At 36.8% G+C, this 22,109-nt stretch overlaps 1 protein-coding gene across 2 annotated transcripts in view; it reads left to right on the top strand.

The window, feature by feature from the left end:
* The window catches only part of CHIC2 (cysteine rich hydrophobic domain 2), a 57,895-nt gene that overhangs the window by 850 nt on the left and 34,936 nt on the right, over nt 1-22,109 (top strand). The gene's annotated exons all lie outside the window — the stretch shown is intronic.

Below are 22,109 nucleotides of genomic sequence, written 5' to 3'. Positions count from 1 at the left end.
ACTCTGGGATAGTTTCTTCATTCGATAAGGGTTCCTGTAAGTCTGATTTGCAACATTTAAAAGTCCAGCATTATTCAGACAATAAGGAATGAGAGCTTTGTAAAAGGTCATGACTAATAGAGGAATGTGAAGACTTGAACCAAATAATGAGCTGTCCGGAAGCAGGAAGTTTTGTAATGTTTCTGTGAGAAGTCCAGAGTTTTGTGCAACTTGAAGTGTTTATATTCTTCATTTTAGATCTCCTGTTCAAATCCTAGATCAAACTTCCACACTTGTCAGGTATCTCCACACTTCTTTTTAGAAAAAAAAAAAAAAAAAAAAAAAAAAAAAGCCAGCAAGTCTGAGACTGTCTGGAACAGTTTTCATTATACTTTCGGTGTAGGGTGAGTGGGATGTGCAGTGAGTAACTTTCAGTGAAACAGTCTAAGACTCTCATATGAGATTGTCAGCAAAATCCTTGCATTTCTCACTACGTGTTATGACCAGCCGTATTGTTGTTTGGATATGCTTATGTAATGCTTTGATTTCTTTAGCACCTGTTAAGTTTATGTTCAGGTGACTTACAGGGTAAAAACTGCACTGCATAATCACAACGCCATGGGAAGACTGTGGGATTTATCACCACAGTAGCAGTTACTTAGTGTTTTAACTGTCACCTCCAGCAGAATTCAGAAAGATCATGGATATTAAATCTCTTTTTAACATATATCACGGAATTTTTTTAGTCTCATAGCCTGCCATGTAATTTTTAAGTTTGGCTCTTAGGACCTTTTTACCTGAGGAGTATAAGGATGCTTAAAGAAGGGGTTTTTCAAACTCTTTCATGCTGTCTCACTGCCTTTCCTCCTGCATTCCTCTTGTCAAAGAACAGCTGGCCAAATTTTGTTATTTAAAAGGTGCAGGTATAGTTCTAATGTTTCCTCTGTTTAAGGAAAAGAAAAACTAAGCACTTGGCTGGGCAAATAGAATATATAATAGATGAAGTGCTCAGAACAAAATAGGTGATTAGTAAATTTGATTGTAGTTGAGTACTTAGGTTGACAGGGTGGGGAAGAATTATTAGTAGTTTTCAGTCTTACTGCCCTTTAGAATTACCTGGAGAGATGAAAAAAACAGAAGAACAAAAAATGTTCTCCCCAGGCCAGGCCAGTTGAATGCCAGTTATCTAAGTGAGGTCTCCAGGCAAGGATACCCATCCCCCCAACCCCGCCCCCCAAGACAAGTCCCACAGGTGACTCTCCTGTGTAGCCAGGGATGAAAAGCACTATTCCAGAGTATGAGGAGGAATTATGTGCCATCAGTAAGCAGTATGCCTTTCTATATTGGAAGTTAATTCTGTGATCTCTCAATCACTACCTCTCTTCACCATTACGTTGATTTGAGGCTCTGGGTTCAAATCTGCCCTCTGCTACTTGGGTGGATTATTTATATGTCTCAGTTAAGACAGAGATTATAGTCCTTAACTTTTAAGATTATTAAGGATTAAATTAGACAGTTTGTGCCAAGAATTCATCATCACATTATGTGATACTGTGCTCAATAAATATCAACCTTCATTAATTATCCTCCACACTTAGTTTTTCACTTTGAGAAACATAAGTATAAGGCATAGAAATAAAAAATCAGAACTACCATTTTCAGACCTAACAGTGATGGACTTTAGTCCTGTTTTTCCATCTCTAAACAGCTTATATATTTAAATTGGTAGGTGGAGTATTTTGGTGAAAATTAGTAAGAATCTTTATTGAAAACCTAACCCTGTTTTGTGGTGATATAGATAAGTAGAGTAATAGTAATACAAACTTTTTTTTACATGACTCTGTCATGTATAATTCACAGGTATGCTATGCCAGTTGGTAGCCCAGTTAGTGCCTAAAAAGGTTTTTGAAATTGGTGTTTATGGATTACTATAACTGTTGAGCATGGTCAGTTTTTCTTGCCTCTAAATATAAATGGGAAGAACTAGTAAAACAGTTATGGTAAAACTGCTACTACCCCACCTGTTTTTTTGGTTTTTGTTTTTTAACTAAGGTGCTCTTTAACATAGTCGTCCCTTATTGGTCTGGAAGTAAATGATAGTGCCAACTGAATCATCTGTAATCCAGATCAATCTGAAAAGATACAGATTCAACCACTTATGTTTTTCATAGATTTCTACTTCTGAGTGGACCTTTATAGTTGAATGTTTTTGCTCTATTTTCCCTTCCTACTTCAATGTATCCTATTATAGTATTATTTTATTTTAGAAATCACTGTATTCTCATATGACATGATTTGGCATGTCATTATAGTGTTGTGGAAAGTAAGTTTCTTTCCATTTTCTACTACACAAGCAGGTCAGTTTGGGGGCATAACCAGATTTTATAGATATGAAGATATAAAATAATAATTTGTCTAAAAGTCTGCTTTAATGTGTGTGGGTTTTGTTTTGTTTTGCTTTGTTTAAGATTTTATTTATTTATTTGAGAGAGAGAGACATAGAGAGGGAACACAAACAGGGGAAGTGGGAGAGAGAGAAGCCGGCTTCCCACTGAGCAGGGAGCCCAGTGCTGGGCTCCATCCCAGGACCCTGGGATCATGACATGAGCTGAAGGCATACAGACGCTTATCGACTAAGCCACTCGGGTGCCCCATTTAATGTGGTTTTTAATACAGATATTTTCATTTTAGTTATTTATTTTTAAAGCAGGCTCCATGCTTAGTGTGGAGCCCAATGTGGGGTGTGAATTTATGATCCTGAGATCAAGACCTGAGCTAAGAATGGGATGCTTAACCCACGAGCCACTCAGGTGTCTTGCAAATATTTTTATATTGGCTGCAAATGAGACTTATACTTTGTACTTCCATCATGATCAGTATTCTTTTTTGACATCCCTTCTGGGTGAGTTTATTAATTTTCTTTGTTAGATTTACATGTAGCAGTATGGAGCAATGTGGCGATTCCAGCAGGGAGATAAACAGAAGCATATTTTGAGAAAAAGTAGTATTTGAAGGAAGAAGAAAATAAGTTCCTTTATTCCTTAATATTTATGTACATGTAATTTAAAAGACTTCAGTTCACACTTCAGTTAAAAGATTTCCTCTGTGTGTGTGTGTGTGTGTGTTTGAGAGAGAGAGTCTTACTATGTAATGAGGAGGGGGAAATTGATTAACTTATTAGGTGGTGTAGGCCAGATTGGTTAATATTTTATAATTGTGAATTTTTCTTAACCTCTCAGTAAATTTGTACAACATATAGTGATTATTATTGAAGACTGAGTTTTCACAATGATGATAGTGCTAAAGGATGTTAATCAAAATATTAGAATTTAAATCTGGTTTTTAGGCCAGTATTCCCTCTCTGATCTATCACTATAACTGACATTATTTATTTCTATATCACTTCATGCCCTCCCATATCACGGTCACTCTTGGGGCTTTCCTTTGACTTCTAACTTAAGCCCTGTCATAGAGCCATGTTACTTTGCTAGGGTTTGTTTCTAATAATGTTATTCTCTTTTAATTTCACTAAATTATTGTATCTTCATGTACTCTCTTCTGAGGTATAATCTTCCTACCATCTCCACAAATAATTCCTCATCCTTCAGCACAAGTTTTTACTAATGACTGTGGAACTCACTCTCTTTGCTTGTCTTCATCTCAGGTATGCTGTGGAAAATTGAAAGATTTCGAAATGTAGCTTAAAATGAAAAACTAGGAAACTACTTTGGGGTACAATAAGATCTTTACATAGGAGATATCACAAGAACACCTTGACCTTTCAAATGGTAGATTTGATAAAAAATGGTCTATCTTGAAATGTATCAGTATTTCAAGATGGCTATCAGATGCTGTACTTAGCAATAGGAGATCTGAACATGAATCGCTTTGATTAAACAGTTTTTTTAACTTTACAATTTTTACCCCCCTCAGCATGATAGATAAGACATATTCCATTTTTAAAGATTAAAGTTTTTGTTTTAAGGAATTTTAAAAAAGATTTTATTTATTTATTTGACAGAGAGAGAGCAGAAACAGGGGGAGCAATAGGCAGAGGGAGAGGGAGAAGCAGGCTCCCGCTGAGCAGGGAACCCGATTTGGGGCTTGATCCTAGAGTCCTGGGATCATGACCTGAGCTCAAGGCAGATGCTTAACTGACTGAGCCACACAGGTACCCCATGGTTTGAGATTTTTGAAGACCTTTGATGTTTCTCCAGAAAGCTGTAAAGTTCTTTGAGGGCAGGAATTGTGTTTATTGGTCTTATTTCTCCGCTGTTAAATACAGTGTCTGGAATATTGTAAGTCCTAAAATGTTCTCTAAATAAGTGAGGTAGTTGCATACATCTTTGGATCTTGTCAGAATTGCCAAACGAGCAACTGTTTTCCTCCCTTCCTGCACCTCCTACTGAAGGTAAACAATATTTTACAATAGAACTCTTATAAAATCATATTCAGTAGATAAATGAGTTCTCTTTTTTTTAAGCAAAACTTGATAAATATGGGGAAATTGTAAAATTAAGACTTTTCCCCCCAGAAATTTTTCTTACTTTTTATCATTTGGCAGGAAATTGGTTTGATTTAGAATATAGCATTGAACGTACTTTTGATAATACAAAGAAAAAAATGATTAATAATTGGATCAACTACTAAAATTTCTCAGTGGGTAAACTTTCTTGAAGAAATGAGGAATGTGGTAATAAACTGAAGTTTCAAACTTTTACTGTATTTGAGTTTGAAATTTATGTGGTATTTCAGTCCAAATAGTTCAGTGTTGGGTTTCTGCCCATTAACAGATGTAAAACTGACTAGTACTTAAAATTGTATGTGACTAGCTAAGTGGAATACAGAGACTAAATGGTGAAAAATAAGTTATATGAAATTATTTATGATGGTAATTACTCAAATACTATTATTCCAAGTAACACTGCTCTGAATAATAATATTTCTCTAAAGAATAGTATTTTTTTTTAAAAGATTTTGTTTATTTATTTGACAGAGAGACAAAGCAAGAGAGGGAACACAAGCAGGGGGAGTGGGAGAGGAAGAAGCAGGCTTCCTGCGGAGCAGGGAGCCTGATGTGGGGCTTGATCCCAGGACCCTGGGATCATGACCTGAGCCAAAGGCAGACACTTAACAATGAGCCACCCAGGCGCCCCTAAAGAGTAGTATTTTTACTTCGAGATCTGCTCTTGAACTCAAATTTGAGTTTATATTCCTAATAGGTAAAAGGCTCAGGATATTAGACCAAGTGTATACTCGGAAGGGAATCTTTTAAGTCTGTATAAAATCTGTGATTTTGTTTTCTAAACTAAAGCTATTTAAGATTTTATTCTGAATAAAATTATGCTTTAAATATAACATGTAGCAGTAGATACTTGTAAGTACCCTTTAGTATCTTTTGTGTAAGATTTTTTTGTGACTTTTCATTATTTGTTTCAGAATCCATTTATAAAATGAGATCTTAAACCAGACTTTCAGTATTCAGGCAGTCTAGCTTAATCCCAATGCAATTAATTTCTTAAACTTGCCTGATTACTAGAATCAGTAAGAGCATTTTAAAAGATACACATTTTAGATTCTTAGCTCTGACATCCCCAATCAGAATTTTTAAGAAGAATTTAGGAATTTTTATTTTTTAATAAGAGCTTAGGCAATTCTCATATCATACTGGACACATTTAGAAGCAATTGATGGTATTTGGAAAGAGCATGGTCTTTAATGTTAAGCAGATTAGTTTTAATTCTCAGGTACTTCCCTAACTGTAACCTAACTGTAACCATTAACCTTCTGAGCTTTAGTTTTCTCATCTGCAAAAGGGATAATGTCTACCTCAGAGATTAGGTGAGGGAGTAAAGAATAATTTATCTAATGTCATGGACCCACAGTAGACATTAAGCAAATTATTATTTATTACATATTTTGTTGTTTATTCCTTCATGCACAATTTTTGGCTAGTCTTGACCAGTTTCTTGGAAATCCATCTAAAAGGTAATATATGTTTCCTGCTTTTAAATAAGACCCTGAGCATAAGTCAGAATTATTCGATTGAGTTGAAACATTTAATGAGAAACCAGTATTACCAGGTTGGTATACAGTGATATTCTTAGGGATCATTGAGGTATTTTGGGGTTTGAAGATCTCCTCTAAATGTCACTTCCTTTTAACTTTCACATGTGTGGGCTTTTCCTTTGTTTTACCTTCTTCCTATCTAATGGATGAACCATAGGTTGGGAATGAGGCAGCCGGCATTATTAGAACTGCAATAAAGTGAGAGAAGTTGGTTCTGAGTACTGAATTTAGATGCTTGAATTTTAATACTTGGGTTTTAAGATACTTGGTTCCTCAGAGAATTTTATTTATTTATTTATTTATTTGCTTAATCCTTCCTTATCAGCTGTCTTACTGAGGTTTCCTGGTAAGTATTATAACAGGCATTTATTGAATTTTATGTTAAGTATTATTTGAGACACAAGATACACATAGTTATGAATAAAACAAACATGGTTATTTTGCCCTCATAGAGCTTATAGTTAAGAGACAAATTATGTTTGAGCAAATTGCTTCGAAGGAGCCTGATAGAGTTCTGTGACTGAAAATAATGTGATTAGATAGAAGCTCTCTGAGGAGTAATATTTAGGAATGATGAAAGGGTTCTGTGAAGAGCATCCCAGGTATGGGGAACAGCAAAATAAGTCTGGCTGGCCTGAGGAACTGAAAGTCTGCTTGCGTGTTGTGGCCAGACTATAGTGAGTAAAGGGAATAGTGCCTTGACATGAGGTCCATGAGCTCAGTAGGGCAGAAAGGATTGTGGAGAGAATAGAGTGAAACTGGGGAGAGGAGTTAGGAGGCCGTTGAATGGTTTAGAGAAGACGTGATCGCGGTGTTGGTCTTTAGATAAAGAAGATGTTCTAGTTCTGTCTGTAAGTCATCAAATTTCACAGCTTTCCAGTGAGGTCTGGAAAGACAGCAGTGGCTGCTTATGCCATCCTTTTCCCATTTCCATCTCATTCTCATTCCCATCTCATGTTTTGTTTTGTGTTTTTTGCTTTGGCATTGGAAGGAGTCAGGTCTAAGAACTGTGGCTGCCCTTACTGTTGACTGGAGACTGTCTCCATGACATACCTGCATTTCCTGTTCTGCTACCATAGGGCAGTTAGCACGCAAAGGAACAGCGTGTGCTGGAAGTGGAAAGGTCTTTCCCCCAAGATCAGACATTTGAAGTGAGGAACTTTGTAAAGTCTTACCCTTTAGTTATAAGATGTGTGGTGTTTAACAATGAATGATCTGTTTATTAGATTTGAGGGAGGGGCTGTGCTTTTTAAGTCTTTACACTTTAAAACTAAAGCGAATACACAAGGGCTGAGATTTTCTCACAAAGTCCTAGACAAGTGATTTTTTTCCTTAAGCTCTTCTCCATCCTGCCATCTACGTAAAATCCTACCATCTAAATAAACCTAAACTTATTTAGGTTGGAGTTGGTTTGACTTGGGGTAACGTATCTTTGTTTTTTTTTTTTTTAATTGTGTTTGTATGTATGCTTCCTGCTAGATCTTCTTTTTTTTTTCTCTTTGATCTTGTGTTGTAGTTGTAGTGGAGTCCTTGGTTAGTGTAATAAAGGAATTACTGTGTACTCAGCCTTCTTTTTCTGCCCTTTCTAAACTATTGTAGATGTCTCTTGAAATTGGTATTTTTGGTAGTTTATAATCCAGTTCAACCATTTATTATTTCTTAAATGAACATAAATAATCATTATTGTGTTCCTCATAAGATTAATGTAAGTGTGAAGAATATTCTAATATGCATATAAATTAGATAGTTGAGTTAGATTAGTTGAATTTGTGTGTCATCAGAGGTTAATACCATGAACTTTAATCAGTATATATTTACATAACTTCCTTTGTTTAACAACATATGTAATCATCTGTAAATACTTGAAAATAAAATCTTAATAATTGAAAATTAGTAAAATTCTAATGCTAGAATATTATAGAACTGTATAGTGATGGGGTTTATGATAGAGTGAATTAATAAATGATTTAAATAATTAAGCCTTTGATTTCACTAGTTTATTAATAAGATTGTATTTTCACAAAGCTGGATGAACCCATAATTTCAGAATTTGATAACACAGTTAAAATTTTTAGATGTGTTCTGAGATTTACATATATGTCTCCAACTTTAGGGGTTCTGTATCTTCGGGGTAAACACAGGTAAACACTTTCTTCCGTTAGCCACATTGATACTCAGATGTATATTGAGGCAGCCAGTTGAATTTAAAGTGTGGCTTTTATGAATTGATACCTTAATTTCTTCTATAGTCATGACTTCATCAACCAAAATAGCTAAAAAGCTGATTCCATTGAGCTCAGAGTTCAACATTAGGAAATAAGTGCTGTCTTCACTTGTCATCTGCACAGCTGATGTTTTTATTTTGAATCTGAAATTTCTAGTTCATGTTTATAAGTCTTGTCATATCTGTAGGAAGATAAAATCGTATGAGTCTAGATTTGTATAGGTTGAGTATCTCAGGATCCAAAATACCCCAAACTGATTTCATAATCTTTTCCCCAAATCAATTTCAACTGCAGCCTTCTAATTCTCAGTTGATGGCAGATCTGGCATCCTATTTGCTTACACTAAAAACATTTTGACACATAAGGTCTCTCTTTCTCTTTCACTGCATGCGAGCTGTCAAGAAATCACCCGTTCATGATACCTGGGTGGCTCAGTTGTTTAAGTATCTGCCATGGGCTCAGGTCATGATCCCAGGGTTCAGGGTCCTGGGATCCAGCCTTGCACTGGGCTCCCTGCTTTGAGGGAGCCTGCTTCTCCCTCTCCCTCTGCCTGCTGCTCCTCCTATTTGTGCTCTCTCTCTCTACCAAATAAATAAATAAAATCTTGAAGAAGAAGAAGAAGAAGAAGAAGAAGAAGAAGAAGAAGAAATCATCCATTGATTTTGCTTCAAAATGTTTTCAAGATTTGGCTACTTTTTATCATGTCTGTTACTGGTGTGAGTTGTTACCATCTCTCTTCTGCTGTACCCTTCATATTCTTCTTCTCTCTTTCTTTTGCCTCTCAACTTTTACAGTCTTCTTAGTACATCTCCCATAGTGATCCTTTTTAAAACATAAATCAGATCCTGTCTCTTTTTGTATCAAGCCCCCCCCAAAGCTTCCCATCCTCATCCTTTTTAGTGGCCTACACGACCTTATGTTATCTTGACCCATTGTTACTTTTCTGACTTCTTTTCTACTTTTTTTCTTAAACAGTTTTATTTATTTATTTTCGAGAGAGAGAGTATGAGAGAGAGCACGAGAAAGCATGAGTGGGGAGTGGAGAGGGGCAAAGGGAGAGGGAGAGAGAAATTCAAGCAGACTCTACACTGAGCGGGGATCCCGCCCGAGGTGGGGCTGGATCCCAGACCCTGAGATCATGACGTGAGTGGAAATCAAGTCAGATGCTCAACTGACTGAGCCACCGAAGGGTCCCCTCTACTATTCTCTGATTTGTTTACCCCACTCCAGTCACACCACCCTCCTTTCTATTCTCCAGGCACACTCCTGGCTTAGGACTTTTGTACTGGCTGGTTCCACTTCCTGGAATATTCCCTCCAGATAGCCAACTGGCCAGTTCATTGACTTTCAGATCTTTCACAGTTATTTTCTTTTTTCTTTTCAGAATTGTCTTCTTAATAACCCCCCCACGTTTTTTAAAATTAAAACTCATTCATGTCCCCCTTACTCTTCCTTTTTTTTTTTTTTTAAGGATTTTATTTATTTATTTGACAGACAGAGAAATCACAAGTAGGCAGAGAAGCAGGCAAAGAGAGAGGGGGAAGCAGGCTCCCTGCTGATCAGGGAGCCTGATGCGGGGCTCGATCCCAGTACCCTGAGATCATGACCTGAGCTGAAGGCAGAGGCTTAACCCACTGAGCTACCCAGGCGCCCACTCTTCTTTTTTCATAATTGCTTTCTCAGAAAGGTGAGATGAGGCATACTTGATAAAGAGTACAGTCTAATCCTGAAAGGAGAAAAACAGAAACTTTTTGACAAGAATAATGTTTTAAACTTTCTTCCTAGTTTACAGCATCTGTCCCACCTGTAAAATGTGAATTCAGAAAGCCTTGCTAGTTTTGTTTTCTTTAAAAACATTTGACCTTTGGGCGATATATGACTCTGAGAGGCCAGTTTGTCTTACTTGCAGCAAATTAAGTCAGACGGGAGATTTGTTTTCCTAAGACAATGTACCCTGCTGCTTTCTGAACCAGGATTAGAATTTAGGCATATGTCACTCCATTGTATTTTTCTTCCATCTGTACCATAGTAACTTCTTTGTGCTTTTCAGCCTTTGTCTCACCTGCCTGGATTTGTGGCCCGATGCTTGCCCGTATTAGCTTGCAGGGTTTGTAACTCTTTAGTTTTGCCTGGCTTTCCTTAACATAGCACCTCCCTGGGTACCCTGTTTACTTCATACCACCCGCTGACCTTAAGAGGTTGGCAAAAAGTTGGAAAATCTTTCACAGTTAACACTAGCCAATTTAATCATTGGCTATTCTATTTGCTAAGCTGTTTGAAGGGGATATTTGTGAAGTCATTGGTATTAGGGCATTCTCTCATATATCAAGTTTTCCATAGTGCCTGTGAAATGATATTGCCCACTTTACTAGAAGAATGATAACCATGATAAAAACACACCAGACATTTATGTTGTTTTATAATAATAAAAGCAGTTGCTGCATACAGCATTTATGCCGTTCACTGATGGTGCTTTATTATATTATTTAATGAGTCAGGCGCTATTATTATCCCTGATGTATGGATAAGGAAACTGGGCTCAGAAAAGATAACTCAGCTTGCTCAAAGTGGCACATCTAGGAAATGGCAATGTCAAGATTTCATTCCAGGCAGTCTGCCTAGTTCCAGAGTCTGTTTGCTTAATTGCATCTTTTATTTTATTGAACCAAAGCAACAAATTTATGCATTCTCTGTATTATTCATCAACACAAACATTTATAAATCCTATATATCTTGGGATTTTAGGTACAAAAAAATCCTATGATTTTCCTGTGAAAAGCTGAAAAACATTTTATTTTTATTTTTCTAGATCCATATAAGAATGTTAGCATTTATTTTGTGCTAATTGTAATTTTATAATTTGTTTAATGGAAAAAGAACTTTTCCCCCCTCCAATTCTCAAATATTTTCTCAATCTAGAAGTTTCTTAACTAGAGCCATTGTCCTGTAGTAGAAATTGTCCCAGGCTTGGGTTCAAGAGAATAAGGCTCTAGACTAGGTCCTACATGTTAAGTTTCTTCTCTTACGCATTAGTTTTTTCATCTGTAAAATGAAATATTTGGACTATGATAACTCTTTTTTTCTAGCTCTCAGATTCCGAGATTCTACTCTTGTGAATTAGAAATTATTTTTTTCTCTTTAATTTCTAAATTCTTTATGATATACCTATTATATATTTAAACTTACTTTAAAAATCCTAAAGAATGTACGCTACAATATACTTTAAAAGTAGAATTATTTTGAAGTCTAGGCATGCCAGTTGTACATGTATTTCTTTAATCTGATTTAAAAACAAAACCCCTTTTGGGGTGCCTGGCTTACTGGCTCAGTCCTTGGAGCATGTGACTCTTAATCTTGGGGCCGTGAGTTCAAGACCCATGTTGGGTGCAGTGATGACTTAAAAATAAAATCTTTAAAAACAAAACAAAGTTTCTTTAATCATTGGTTTTTTACTTTAGGTTTAATCCTTTTTCTTTTTCTTTCTTTTTTTAAAGATTGTATTTATTTGTCAGAGCAAGAGAGAGCACAAGTAGGAGCGGCAGGCAGAGGGAGAAGCAAGCTCCCTGCCAAGCAAGGGGCCGGATGGAGGACTCGATCCCAGGACCCTGAGATCATGACCTGAACTAAAGTCAGATGCTTAACTGACTGAGCCACCCAGGCATCCCTCATTTTTCTTTTTTTAGAAAAAATCCTTTTTCGGGGCATCTGGGCGCACAGTTGGTTAAATGTGTGCCTTCAGCTCAGGTCATGATCCTGTAGTCATGGGATCAAGCCCCGCTTGGGCTTCCTGCTCAGCAGAGAGTCCGCTTCTCTTTTTCTCTGCCCCTCACCCTGCTCTAGTCTGCTTTTCCCTCTGCTCCTTACCAGGCTTGTGCTCTCTTGCAAATAAATAAAATCTTTAAAAAAAAAAAAAAAGCTTTTTCTAATTATAATGAAAAACAAAGATTATTATAAAAACAAAGATTATTTTAAAATTGGGAAGTAGTACTCTCAGTGAAGCAGAAAATAAACTGTCTATAATCACCAAGAAACTAAGGTCATTTTAATATTTTGGTGTATTGTTTCTCATCCTTATGTAGTTTTTCTTTCTAGGGATTTTTTAATAAAAAGATTTTATTTATTTGAGAGAGAGAGAGAGCGCAAGTGAGAGGGAGTGGGAGTGGGGGCTGGGGGGGAGGAGCAGAGGGAGAGGGATAAGCAGATTCCTTGGTGAAAGCGGGGCTCATTCTCACATCCCTGAGATCACCACCTGATCCAAAATCAAGAGTTGGACACTTAACCAGCTGAGTCACCCAGGAGCCCCTGTTTAGTTTAAAATAGCATAGTTTTCCTGGAAAACCAGGAAATAAATGAAATATCACCCATTAAGCTTATTGCCTATGATTAACCATGATTAATATTTTGATGGATTAACTTTTTAAATTGTTCCATGCATATATGTAAGTATTTTTGTTAAAAAATTGAGACTGGGGGCACCTGGGTGGCTCAGTGGGATAAAGCCTCTGCCTTCGGCTCAGGTCATGATCTCAGGGTCCTGGGATCGAGCCCGGCATCGTGCTCTCTGCTCGGCGGGGAGCCTGCTTCCTCCTCTCTCTATGCCTGCCTCTCTGTCTGCTTGTGATCTCTGTCTGTCAAATAAATAAATAAAGTCTTTAAAAAAATTGAGACTGTACTTATTTTGTATTCTACATTTTTCATTTAACATATTGGGAACAGATGCCGGTATCATTATGAGTTCTTAAAGTATGAAATATAAGGCTCTATTAGATTTCAAAGAACAGAACCACTCAGGGGACCTTAAGCAGTAGAAGTTTATTATAAGAATGCATGGATACTAAGGAAGACAGGAAGTTTTGCCATTGTACAGCCAGGCTTCAAGGAGCCGAATATTATTTGTTTATGGACGTAGTGCAGTCTGGTTATGAAGTTCTTCTGTTCACTTTTCTCAACAGCATGTGTCCTTTGCTCCCTGATCTAGTGTCTGTCACAGTGACTTACTAACTTTCCGTTCCAGCTTTTGCTGTTGCAGTATGAACTGGCAGACTGCTTTTCCCCTCTGTCTCATAGTGTCTGCTTACTATTGGTTTTAGCTTATTCTTTACTTCTGCTATCAGATTGAGTTAGTTAACGTTGTCCAGGTTGGATGCCGTTGTTGGGCCTTGCCATCCCATATGCTGCTACCCAGCCCAGGTATTAGCTGTTCTTAGATGAGATTCCCATTTGTGGTCAGATTCACCCCAGCACCTGGGAGCTCCCAGTCAGGCACTCAGAATGACAGGCTACTCTCTAGTATACTTGGTTTTGAGTTGTACAGTGTCTTTTCAAATTGATGTATTATAATTAGTATAATTGACATTTTTATTGTTTTAGAACTTTCACTGTTAAAAATAGCACTGTAACTGAGAAGCAAGAGAAAATAAGCACAAAGCAAAACAAGTTGAAATCAAATTCTTGAAGTTCTGTATTTAAAAGGTAAAATTCATCATGAGAGTGCAACATAATTCTGCTCAAAATAACAGTGCATTAGTGAATTATAAGAGGCATTAATATGAGGAGATACATGGAACATGGAAGAATTAAAAAGGAAGTAAAGAGGACTAGAGATTGTATAGTCTTGAATTGTAGAAAAGGTTGAAATACATTCAGGGGAACTATTGATTAGTGAAACCAAACTCCCTGTTTGTTTATGATAAATTACCTAGTTAATACCAAATAATAGATTCATATAGAAGAGATTATGATAATGGCATTGTATATTATAAAATGCTTTAAAAATATTTATTTAGCAACAGTTATACATGTGAAAATTAAATCTTAATTTAAAGAATAACAAATAAAATGTATAATACTCCCTTACCAAAATAACATTGTAGAAGACTTCATTATTCATTAACATATCTGTGCCAACTGTAACTATTTTTTTCTGATACATTCCTAGAAGTAGAATTGACCCACTAGTACCCGGGGTCAAAAGGTATGAATTTGTTTTGATTTTTATATATTATCAAATTGTATTCTGAAAATATCTGTTATTTTGTAAGTTTTCTTTTTTTACAGTTGAGATCCCACTGTATGTGCAATTTTGTGTTTTCTTTTTTACTTAATACTATAGTGTATGTATACTCTTTGTTATTAGTTTGCAAACTTCATTTTTTTAAACAATTTATTTGTTTATTTGAGAGATTATTTTCTAGGCTGGATTCCTGAGAGAAAAATTACTGTGACAAAGGTCTAAATATCTGTAATGCCAAATTGATTTCTGGAATGTTTGTAATAATTAAAAGTTCCATTCACAATGCATGATATTTTCCATCGTAAGACCTCCTGCCAAATATTTTTTAGTTTTATTTACAGATTATTCTTTGTAGATAACTGAATTAAGATTCTACCCACCTTGAATCTTCTCTTTTGAAATTACTAAGGGCTACTTGCCGCTTTTTGGATTAATGCAATGTTAGATTATTAAGTTTGAAGAGAGTTCGGCTTCCTACCCATTACTCTTCTTTCAACCATACCAAATTATCATTTTATATGATAAAATTTGGTTTTTTTGGTCCTGTGCAGGGATAATTGTACTTTGATTTAGAATAAAGGAAGTTATTCTTTGCCATATTTAAAAACTTTAAACTTGGAGAGCATAATAGATAAAAGTAGTTTATAATGCTGTCAAATTACGGTAAATCGTACATCTCATTTTCACTGCTAACAGACCCCACTTCCTGCCAAACTTAAAACAAACAAACAAACAAACAAAAGCACTCCCCAAACTGGGGCTAAGGTAGTATCAAAACTAAGTAACCTCTGTGGCATCAAAACCATTTAAGGTGATATTGGAGTTACGTTAACCAATATGAAGTATGCCTTTCCTTATATATTTAATAAAATAAGATGAACTTCTTAAAACTTTATCTGTCAGTATTGCTTTCATTGGCCTAGAGTTAAACAAATAAAAGCTCTCTCAATAAAATAAATCTTTAAAAAAAATGAAGTTTGCAAACTGATAACATAGGAGATACATATACTATACAAAAAAACTGGCAGAAATCAAAGGCACTGCAAGGGAGGTATTTGCTGTATCCTGTGCCAAATAAGACATTCCCCACTCTCAATACTGAAGCTCTTTGCTGGGAGAAGGCGTGCTCTAAGAAGGAGGACCTGCTGGAAGGAGTTGTTTTCAACTACCCTGTTGAGTGGTCTCATGAGTAAAGAAATGTAGATTAAAGTCTGGATTGTGGTAGTTTGAATAATGAATGGAAGGTGAGATAAAGATAGTAAATGTGAGGACTCTTTTAAGATACTGGATGAGGAGAAGAGGTAGATGCCCTCATCCATTAAGGGAAAAAAAATAGAGCTTCAGATTCTCAAGCTGGGTAGACTTACAGGTTGGTTTGTAAGGAGCCAAAAGAGAGAGATCAAGATAGTGGATTGCAGAGGAGACTGGAGGGGATGCAACCAGGAGCAAATGGTTAGCTTTTAGAAAGCTTGCCTCCACTGAGAAAGATGGTAAATATACTGAAGACACAGGTAATTCTAACTGGGGTGAAGACAAGAGTCTAAACTGTCCTTAGAGAGTAGGAAGGTGTAGGAAAAAGAGTTAACATAGCAGGCTCCAGACTGCTGCGCTTAGACTACTTGTTTGCAGTGTTGGCTCTTGGCTGAAATCTGGGAACTTAGACTTTAGGAGAGTCTCCAGTATTCCCAAAATTGATAAGAACGGTTCCCTGAGCCTAAACTGTTTGAACAAACCATGTGATTTATACTGAACATCTGTCTTCCTTCTGGGAATCTGGAATTTTGGTATAAGTTAAATAGAGGATGCATGTTTACCAGTTCCTGTTAAAAGCCTTGGGCACTGAGTCTCTAATGAGCTTTCCTGGTAGACAGTATTGTATTGTACATGTTGTCAAAACTAGTTGCTGTAAGGATTGTTGTATTGCATTGTACATATTGTACATGTTGTATTGTACATATTGTACATATTGTCAAAACTAGTTGCTGTAAGGATTAAGCACCTTCTTGTGTCTTCACTGAGAAGACACTCTCATAAGCTTGCTCTTGGTTTCCTCTGGACTTTGCCCTATGTGCCTTTTCCTTTTGCTGATTTTGCTTTGTATCCTTTTAACTGTGGATACAACTATAGACTGAGTCATGTGAGTTCTCCTAGTGAATCATCAAACCTGAGGGTAGTTTTGTGGATCTCTGGCACAGAAGGAGTGATGTGGAAAGCTGAAAATGATGGTTGAGATTTGAAACAGTGTGTTAGAAACAGAAATCATGGGCATCAGAGGAAGAGAGAACAATGGGGTGGAAATTTGCAGTGAACTGTAAGGACATATTTTATGTTTTGGAAATTGATTAATTTATTCAGCAAATATTTATTGAGTATCACGCATTGGGCCAGATGTTTGGGGTATAAAGATAATTAATATACCATACCTACCCATAAACAACTCATTTATCAGTAGGAAGGTAGGCTTGTAAACATAATTATGATACGTGATAAGGACTGTGATGTAAGTCTTCTGTTGTAGGATCTTGTTATCCTGAAGTACTATGTAGAAGGTGTTCAGCAGTTGTGATTTGAATGAATTCTCTTTAAGTACTAGTATATTTGAAAACTTGTAATAGGTAAGGGTAAAATATGTTTAGCTTAATATATTTTATCTTGTCATATTTGCCATTCTTTGAAAAAAATTTAAATCTTTTATCATTTCTGAAGCCATTAGTGTTTTAACCATAATTGAGGAAAGGGTCTTTGAGGTAATAGGTGTGAATATAGATATAACACACGTCTACATGTCTTCATTTTCTTTTATACCATCTAATGGATTGATAGTAGGTATTGAATGGTAAATGAGACAACTGTTGGTAGCACTTTGTCAGTGCTTACTTTCTTCTTTATTTCTTCTCTCCCTCTCTCCTTCTATTTCTCCCTCCCTACTTTTCCCTATGGTTTTCCTTCTGCTTTTATTGCCTGTGTGTACCTAGGAGACCTCTTAAAATGAAAAACCATTGCTCATTTCCACTAGTATCATTCAAAGCTAGGAAAAAAAATATTAAAATAGTATATTTTGAAGTCAGTTTTTAAGGCATAGGTGGTGACTCAAATATTTTTAAATGAATCATTTTTTTCTTTAGTGCTGGCTAACTTTCTGCCTCTTATTATTTATTATTTATTCATTATTTATTTTTAAATTTTTAAAAAAGATTTTATTTGAGAAAGAGAGGGCATGCATGAGCAGAAGGGCTAGAGGGAGAGAGAGAAGCAGACTCCCCGCTGGGCAGGGAGCCTGATGTGTGACTCCATCCCTGGACCCTGGGATCATGACCTGAGCTGAAAGTACACTCTTAACCAACTGAGCCACCCAGGTCCCCTGAACCTCTCACTATTTTTTATAAATAAAGCAAGACTGTCATTTCAAGGAAAACAGCTGATAGCATTTGCTGTCTGTAATGAAATTCTAACTTTCAGATAAAAATTAGAATTTTGGAAAAGTTGTATTTGTCACCATGAACTTGACAGCTTCCCATAGGTAAAAGACCTTTCCGATGAGATCAGTTTCATGTTAATGAATGTGCTGATTCTAATATCATCCAGTGAAGTGTGAATAACTCAATTTACTCATATTTTCAAGGGATGGATGTATGAAGTTAAAAATCAGGTATAGGTAAAACCATTCAAAATGCAAGATATACCAATGAAATTTAATTTTAACAGAGTATTAAAGTTCATTGATGTAGTTTCAGTTTCCTTCCTTGTAATAAACAGTTAAGACACTATCCCTTCTCAAGTTTTATTATATTATCAAGAGTGATATACATGAATTTCTAACTACATACCTAGTGAGGCCTAATTTTCTTTATAAAATCAACCAGAGAGCATATCACAACAGATGGAATGCACAAAGAGATTTGAGAACCCAGCTGTCTTCCATTGTCAGACATTAAGGAGGTGTGGAAATGGAAAACAGTATTTTTCTCTAAAATATTTTTGTTTGAAAAAGTTATTTCTCATAAAACTGATATTTGTTAGCATATACCGGGCTCATTTATGAATAAGTTTTTTTTTTTTTTTTTTTTTTTTTAAATTAGGGGGAGAGAGAGTGAGCTCAGGGAGGGCGAGGGAGAAGGGGCAGTAGAAGAAGAGAATCCCAAGCAGACCCCACGTTGAGCATGGAGCCCCACATGGGGTCACGACCCTGACATAACAACCTGAGCCAAAATTAAGAGTCGGTTGTTTAACTGACTGTGCCACCCAGGCACCCCATGAATAAGTTTTTTTTTTTTTCTTTTAAAGATTTTATTTATTTGACAGAGATCACAAGTAGGCAGAGAGGCAGGCAGAGAGAGAGGAGGAAGCAGGCTCCCTGCTGAGGAGAGAGCCGGATTTAGGGCTTGGGATCATGACCTGAGCCAAAGGCAGAGGCTGTAACCCCCTGAGCCACCCAGGTGCCCCCCCCCGCCATGAATAAGTTTACAAAGTATTTTAGGTGTCTCAGTTCTAATGTCTAATCCAAAATATTGATAAATATAAACCACATAAGCTTATCGAGGTCCTCAAGGATTTAAGAGAGCAAAAAGGTCCTTATGCCAAACCTTGGAATCCCCCCTTTAGGGCCGAATTGTATTCCAAATGGAGGTGAAGAAAGAGTGCCTGATTATCATGGCTCACTCTGTCAGTAATCATGAGTACTTGATTTGAATATTAAATGTCTTGTTTAGAGATTTTATTTATTTATTTGTCAGTACAAGCAGCAAGAGAGGGAGAAGCAGGCTCCCCACTGAGTAGAAAGCCTGTCATGGGGACCCTGGGATTGTGACCTGAGCTGAAGGCAGACACTTAACTGGCTGAGCCACCCTGGTGCCCTGTTGTTTGGATTTTTTTTTTAAAGATTTTATTTATTTATCTGACAGATTGCAAGTAGGCAGAGAGGCAGGCGGGCGTGGGGTGAGGTGGGAGAAGCAGACCCCCTGCCGAGCAGAGAGCCCAATGCTGGCCTTAATCCCAGGACCCCAGGATCATGACCTGAGTCAAAGGCAGAGGCTTAAGGCACTGAGCCATCCAGGCACCCTGTTTGGAGATTTAGAAGAGGAAGCGGAGTACAGTTGGGGTTCGCTCCTGTGGGCTGGGGAGACCTTAAGGACTTTAAGTGCAGCATTATCTTGACACTTGTTCCGGGTAATTCTTGTTCAGTGGGTGGAGAAGTGCAAGTAAGGGGAATGGAAAAATCATTAGCACCAATTTAATGGCTGGTGGAAAAGCTAAGCACTTTCATATCGTGATAATCTTGTCACTAGATAATCTTTCTTGGGACATTTTTTGGGGGGGCAAGATGAACAAAGTGGAAGGTTTACTATCTGTTCCTAAGATACAACTTAACAAAAAAGTATAACTGAAGAGGAGTTGAATAAATGTCCTTGGAACCTGACTTAAAAGGAATCCTGACCTGCAGGACTGACAGGGCAATTAATTAGCTGGTTGTGCTCCCTGGGTAAGGAATTAAAACTCAGTTACATGGCCAATAAGGAAATATTGAGGCTCTAGAAAGAAAGGAAATTAGGGTTTAAGCTCATCCTGGACTGCTCCCTCAGCATATTATATGGTGGCAAACAAAATAATTTAACCTGTGTTAAGTGTCTTAATGGCTGGAATGAAAGGGAAAGACTTTTCTAGTTAGGAGACTTGGTGGGGGCTCCTGGGTGGCTTCATTGGTTAAGTGTCTGGCTCTTCTTTTTGGACTAATTCATGATCTCACAGTCATAAGATGGACTTTGTACTGGTCATGGAGCCTGCTTAAGATTCTCTCCCTCTGCCTTTCCCCTGCTTGGCGTGTGTGTGCGCTCTTTCTCTCTAACAACAACAAAAAATAGAAAGGAGACTTGGAGATATCTGGTTGTTTTCTAAAAAATTTCAAAGACCAGTTGGAAGGAGATGGTTAATTGGAGTAATAAACATGGTTGAGGAGCACCTGGGTGGCTCAGTTGGTTAAGCGTCTGCCTTCCGCTCAGGTCGTGATCCCAGGGTCCTGGGATTGAGTCCCACATTGGGCTCACCCTCTGCCTTTTCTTCATCCCCCCCACCCCCAGTCATGCTCTCTTTCTCTTTTTCTGAAATAAATATATTCTTTAAAAAAATGGTTGAAATGGAAACTATTAATTGAAAGAGAAAATCTTCAGACTAATGGACATAATACTTTAAGAGATAGAATTTAAAATTTATACTCCATAAACATTTGCTGATTGTCCTCTTCCCTAAGGGAAATAGATGAAAAGGAAGTACATTATCTAGAGACCTCACTGAGAGCTGTCCTTCTAGCATGTCACACCTCTTCCTCATTTCAGGATTTTTAAGATTGGAAATGAGTTATCTCTTGGGGCAAGTAGAACCATGTTGCACTGAGGCATATAGACAGAAAATGGGTTTAAGTGAGTCTGTCAGTCTTAGAATGGCATTAATGCCTGAATTACATAGAACAGTAATAGTTGCCAGTGTGTGTTTAGTGTGAAAAGAACTTTGCATTGAACTTAGGTAGTTGCATTTTAATCTTTTTGATAAATAGTATCCATTCTTTATAAAGACAGATAATATCATTCAATGTCAGATTAACATCATTCAATGCTGCAATAAAATAATGTATAAATCACTTAAGATGAAGATAAAATGGTCTCCAGTGCCACCATCCACAGGTAGGAAAGTCTAGATAATGATGCAGACCACAGCCTGACCTCTGAAGTGTTCTGTTTGCCTTGCACAGTATTTTAAAGATGGGAAATTTTTATATAGAAATCTGGTTTCCCAGTTCCTCTTAGAGAAAAAAAGTCATATCACTTCTGAGATATGGGCCTGTATTCTAATATGATAGTAATCAGCCGGATCTGACCCATGACTCACCCCCCCCCCCCAATTCTGTATACCCTCCACTTGGCCAGCCTCCACCATTCCTTACTGCTTTCATATAGCCCATATTACTCGATTTCCCTGTTTAGCTGTACTGATGGTTGAGTAAAGAGACTCCTGACCTGGCCAGCTGTTGGATGCAGAATATCTCAGGAGATACCTCTTGCTCTTGCAAGCTACCTAAAGTCCAGTACTATGTATTTATAAGTGTTATTAAGACAGTGAATGTGAGGAGATGGATGTTAACCAAACTTACTGTGGTAATCATCTCAATACATACATGTATCAAATCATTATGTTGTATACCTTAAACTAATACAGTGTTGTATGTCAAGTATATGTCATTTAAAACTGAAAAAAAGTTTGGCTATTTTTTTTTTTTTTTTGATCCAACAAAAGTTATATTGAAGTAACTCAATTTTTATTTCTAGGTGCAATGAGCTATTACCAATGTGTCCTTGCGTATTTTGTTCTTTCCTAATAACTTACACAAAGAAATAGTCAAGTGCCCAATCCATCCTCATGATTTTTACAGACATTTAAAAGCTTAAAGATACTAAAATGTACTACGTCAGTTCCATTTCTTTGGGGTTTTGTATACAACAAGTGTTGTACTTCTAAGTTAAAGTAGGCAGGCAGCTATCACCTTGTTCCAGATGTTTTTTTAGCATTTTCTGGCTGCAACAACAATATGCTGGTCTCAGAAAATGCCAGCCGATGAACTTGCATTCTTAGATATGTTACAGCTTTATTGAGTGTTAACACGGGGTCTTGACCTAAAGAATAATCGGTGGCAGAGATCGTAGCTTTCTGGTACTTAGTTGGAAGAATCTCAGTAATTTTTACAAAGTTGAATAATTGTATTGTTTTCCATTACATTAATATTTTGTTTATAAACAGAGTCCCAAAGAAGTAATATCTTTCTGTATTTTCAGTCT

The sequence above is a fragment of the Mustela nigripes genome, chromosome 1, assembly GCF_022355385.1.
Source record: "Mustela nigripes isolate SB6536 chromosome 1, MUSNIG.SB6536, whole genome shotgun sequence".
In the NCBI taxonomy this organism is placed as follows: Eukaryota; Metazoa; Chordata; class Mammalia; order Carnivora; family Mustelidae; genus Mustela; species Mustela nigripes.
The sequence above is the reverse complement of the archived record's forward strand: the minus strand, read 5'-3'. Positions and strand labels throughout refer to the sequence as shown.